The sequence below is a fragment of the Sander vitreus genome, chromosome 15, assembly GCF_031162955.1.
Source record: "Sander vitreus isolate 19-12246 chromosome 15, sanVit1, whole genome shotgun sequence".
Classification (NCBI taxonomy): Eukaryota; Metazoa; Chordata; class Actinopteri; order Perciformes; family Percidae; genus Sander; species Sander vitreus.
Window position 1 is genome coordinate 29,211,731 of NC_135869.1, and position 5,531 is coordinate 29,217,261.

General features: G+C 38.9%; 1 protein-coding gene across 1 annotated transcript in view; it reads left to right on the forward strand.

The window, feature by feature from the left end:
• The first annotated feature begins 5,244 nt into the window (after window positions 1-5,244).
• tspan34b (tetraspanin 34b) overlaps window positions 5,245-5,531 on the forward strand; it is a 12,043-nt gene continuing 11,756 nt past the window's right edge. The window contains exon 1 of the mRNA XM_078270221.1: window positions 5,245-5,479. The gene's annotated coding sequence lies outside the window, so the exon portion shown is untranslated. The remainder of the gene's footprint in view (window positions 5,480-5,531) is intronic.

Genomic DNA, 5,531 nt, shown 5'->3' on the forward strand with positions numbered 1-5,531 from the left:
GATACTGTCTGACTGTCTGTCTGACTGTCTGTCTGTCTGCCCACGGGTTGGTTCTTGCTTGTATAAGTTACAGCAGAAGTTCTCTGAGAATCCCTTCAGTATCTGAGCTAAACATTTCCTAACCTTATTGATATCTAATCAGAATGGCTTCGTTGGGGATACCCAGTCTTATAATTTAACCTGAATCCTCCCCTGTTTCTATCAGCTACTCCAAAATCTCATGTTGTCGTTAAAGGCCCTGACACACCAACCCGATAATCGTCCGTCTGACAGTCTGGCCAGGTCGGTGACTCGAGTCTGGTCGGTCTGTTCCGTGCCGTCGTCCGTTGGAGGGGGTCGGAGGGCGGGCAGTCGGACTCGATGACCAATCTGATTGGTGGGGAGCAGGATGAGCGTGACTAGAGTCTCTCAACATCTGACATTAATCTTCTAAACTGACCTTTGTTGATCTGAAATGAAGACAGATTCAGCAGCTGCACGGCCTGTTTCTCTCTTCAGATGTTTCCAGAAACACGTTACGGTGAACTATTTTAGGACAATATGAGATCATATTTCGAACAAGCCGCCATTATCGGTCAGCTGGAGCAGCCAGACCCACGTGACACGTTCATCATTTCTGGTTTTCATTTTTTGTATTACGTCTCGTGCACGTGCAGAACGTACGCTCAAGTCGGCGTCTCTTCGGTGTGTTCTGAGGAACTTTTTGGGTTACTGCTGACGGTCGGCCGTCTGGTTGGTGTGTCGGGGCGTTAACATGCTGTGACTAATCATCAGCATTCATCTGCTGTCAGTCATCTATTCTTCTCCCTTCTTTGGCAGTTGAGTTAGTAATTACGTGTCACTCTGTTCTTTTATCGTTGCTTAAAATGATTGAAAAGTTTAGATAAAACAAATGTCACACGTAAGAAATATTAGACCAAATGTATTTTTTTAAGGTAATTCTTTTGGGCATTTCCGGCCTCTATTTTGACAGGACAGATGAAGACATGAAAGGGGAGAGAGGGGGAACGACATGCAGTAAAGGGCCGCAGGTCGGAGTCAAACCCGCGGCCCGCTGCATCGAGGAGTAAACCTCCACACGTGGGCGCCCGCTCTACCAACTGGGCTATCCGGGCGCCCGTGAGACCACTCTGTGATTGTGGGGAGAAAGGAAACGTTGCCAGTCTTGAAATGTTAGTGTGTTTCAGAGTCTTATTTATGTTTACATTTCATTAGAAGTAATCTCAATGAACTTTAATGTGAGCTATTATAACCAGCTGATACATGGTTAAACCTCATTGGCTCTGCAGCTGGGTTGGCTCAGTGGGTAGAGCAGGCGCACATATACTTGGAGGTGTATGCCTCAACGTAGAGGTCCAGGGTTCAAATCCAAGCTGTGACGATTTCCTGCAGGTTTTCCCCCTTTCTCATCTAGCTGTCCTGTCAAATAAAGGCGGAAAAGCCCAAAAAATGTTGAAAAAAAACCATTGGCTCTTACCAGTGTATCTCCGTGTGTACTTCGTCCACAGCAATCCCACCAATCAGTCCCAAAACCTCCCAGTTAGAGAGGAAATGACCTAACATATTCTATATAAATCTACAATCATTCCCTGAAAGAACCAAGCAGACCTGCCTTGTTGCACAAACCAAAGTTTCTTCACAACTTGACATTTTCAGCGTGTAGCTCGCTAGCTACAAGGATGTTGTTGTTGAAGTAACACACAGAGAGAGGAAGAGGAGGGACGTGATGTCAGGCGGTTATCCTGGAAGTGTACATCCGTTGATCCAGACATTATGTAGTAGCAGTATCTTGATAATATCTCACCGTGGGGCCTCTGACTCCCCCCCCCCCCCTACTTTGCATGGACACACAAGGACTGGTTTATTTAGGGACCATGCATATGTATTATTTATGAACATTGTTGATAAAAAACTACTTTTCACTGCAGTCCCAAGGCAGGTGACATAGGACTAACATAGAGACAGCCAGCAGTCATTCACTATACATTAAAAAGGTACACATAATGGTGACATATACATTGACAAAACAAACCAATCCTGCACCTGCAAGGTAAAAACCTTATTTAATCTAACGGTGATATGATAACACATGCACTGTGACAGCACTGTAGCTCAACAGCGCAGGTTTCCCACTTGTGTCAAAAAGTAGTAATGTTTAGATTAACCTTTACGTTTACCTATGTTCTCTTCTATGGTCTTGTCTTTTTTTTTATGTATCGCAGTGACGTGTCTGTCAAGAAACGACAGTCAAAGCGTAAAGGTGTCAGTGTCTTTCAATCATTTTCCCACATTCAGTAATGTGTAACTTAAAAAAACTGATATGTACCTATAGTTTACATCAGAAAACACTTGCCTATATTACTAAAATACACTGTTATATTGACAATTCAGCATCTTGTTATACCATGGTCTGGGTGAATACTGGAACCTGATTGGCTGTAGGTAGTGTAAAGGTTATAATGCCTGAACTAGGGCCTGTAGCCGTGGTGTAGTCGAATGTATTTTAGCAGTTATACTGTACTATATGAATATACTGTATGGACATATGGGGTCTGGCTGTCCTCCCCCAGGGATTATTATTATTTCTGTGGCTTTTTTCAATGCTTTTTTCGACACTTCGACAACGCACACCTGGAACACCGGCTAATACCCTCGTTGTTTTCCACATAACATTTTTTTAAGACCATTCATTTATATTTTAATGCGTTTTACAATCAAAATCTAAAGTTTTTTCAAACAAAAACACTTTCCCTGGTTACATGCGCCTGATGTCGACCTACAGTAGATAGAAGAAGCATGCATGTGGAAGGGGAATAAAGATTGCGTTACATCTGCGTTGATGAAAAAGACGATCTGAACAGTGAGTGGAGTCCTTCAGCGCCTCGTCCTCTTCACACCACAAGATGGAGCCGACACCCGGCCATCCGGAAGTACGTTACTCTGAACGCTCACGTCCCGTGACCGTCCCGACTGCAGCAGGTGTTGCGCTGAGTTTTGCGTGCCCGCTGAAAAGTGCATCCACCTCACAGATCACGCTTAACTATTAAAGAATGATAGACTTCAGATTATTTATCACAATTGATGAACCTAAAGAAGATGATATTGTTGATAACAGTACTTTGATCTCAAAATAATTCGTTTTTCCTTTGGTTTTTCCTTGTAGATGCCATTATCGGCAGGGATGCAAAACTTGCCATAACCCCCGCAGAATGAGGAAAGTAACTTCGTACTTAAATGGCTTGATTTTTGATTTTGGGGACCATGCTATACGGCTGGATAGCTAGTTTGTCTTGTTGTTAAGCATACTGTCAAATTATATTCACTAATTGTCAACCCTACACAATGTTATTGACGTTGAAGCTTGCTAGCATAGCGCTAGCATAGCGTTAGCTTTCTGGCTCGTAGCATTAGCTGTCTGAGCTAAAGAGTCTCCCGTTGCTAGGCGTCGTATCTAAGGAGCGTCCTATTTGCTGGCGCAGTGATCAACGTTTGCATTGCATAAGAACCTTATGGAATGGGAATGGCTTTCCAGGTAATAGTCAAACCCTCAGGTCTAACCAGGGAAACGGAGTTTTTGTTCAAAATAACTTTAGATTTTGTTTGTAAAACGGATTAAAATATAAATGAATGGTCTTAAAAAATATTTAAAATCTCTCACACTCCAGTTAATGCTACTTTGTAATGTTGACATTGGTAATTTATTCTTTTTTTAGTTAAAAACCCCAAACTGAACTGATTTATTACTATACATTACTACATTACATTACTACATACATACTATTACATTACTATTTTTTAACCTGGTAATATCCTGTAGTTTCAGAATAGTTTTTCTTCAAAGGTTCTTTCGGTCTTATTCTTCGGTTTGAGTTTTTTATTTAGTTTCAGTTACTAAAATGTTTATATATATAGATATATATATCTATATAGATATATATATATATAGATATATCTATATATATATATAGATATCTATATATATAGATATATCTATATATATAGATATATCTATATATATCTATATAGATATATATAGATATATCTATATCTATATATATAAGAGATATATGTATATATATCTATATACATATATAGATATATATAGATATATCTATATATATATCTATATAGATATATATATCTATATAGATATATCTATATATATATCTATATATAGATATCTATATATAGATATATATATATATATAGATATCTATATATATAGATATATCTATATATATATATCTATATATCTATATAGTATATATGATATATCTATATCTATATATATATATATATAGAGATATATGTATATATATCTATATACATATATAGATATATATAGATATATCTATATATATATATCTATATATATATATATATATATATATATATATAGATATAGATATGTATGTGTGTGTGTGATGTCACAGGATACCCATGTATGGCACTTTAAAAGACAAAAAACAAGCATAATGTACAAGCATAAACAGACATAAATGTTTTTTAGATTTTAGATCAGATTCTACTTTATTGTCATTGTGCAGAGTACGAGTACAAAGACAACGAAATGCAGTTTGCGTCCAACCAGAAGTGCAAAACAAATCAGAAAAGTGCAAAGTGATATACACGTATAGACAGGTGGAGCATAGACAGGACAAGACATATATTACAGTGTTATAAGAGCAGAATAAATATGGCTATGTAACATGAACAATGTATGAACAACATGTACAGAAATGTGCAATGTAGTAGCAGTGACATTATACTAGTAGTAAGAATAATATAATAATATAATGTTCACATATACATAGATGTGGTGACAATATAAAAATATAGGCTTTAAATAGAAACCAGTTGAAACCCGTTAAACAGATACAGACAGAAAGCTTTGACATTCTGTACTTACTAATTAAAAGGTTCTGGTCATTAATGGTCACATTATTTGTCATATTTACAAACTGTGCTCAGATTAACACCTGGAAACAGCTACTAGGTGTGATGAAAGGCTGGTGTGACTGCACACAGGTGATCTCTCTCTCTCTCTCTCTCTCTCTCTCCCTTTCTCTCCATCTCTCTCTCCTTTCTCTTCCCTCTCTCTCTCCTTTCTCTTCCCTCTCTCTCTCCTTTCTCCTCCCTCTCTCGGGGGATGAGTCTCAAACTCCATGGCAATATGTGTTATGACTCTGCTGCTCTAGTCGCACCCACCTGCTCCCTCCTCCCTCCACCTGCTCCCTCCTCCCTCCTTTCCCCGTCCTCATAACCAGCCGCCAGCCTCAAAATAAAATCAGAAAGCTGAGAAAAAGTCCCTTGGAGGCTCTATCATATCTAAACGCAGCCACACAGCAACAGGAAGTGGGAGACAGAGAGTTTATTTTGGGTCATTTTCAGAGGACCGCAGCGTATTACAAGCCTCCATCAACAGAGTGAAGGTAGATACTCTAAACAGTGAGCCAGCCTCAGATAACCCCCGTGAAAGGTAAGCAAAACTCAACTTGAACATACTGGTTGTGATTTAAAGTTGAGGCTTG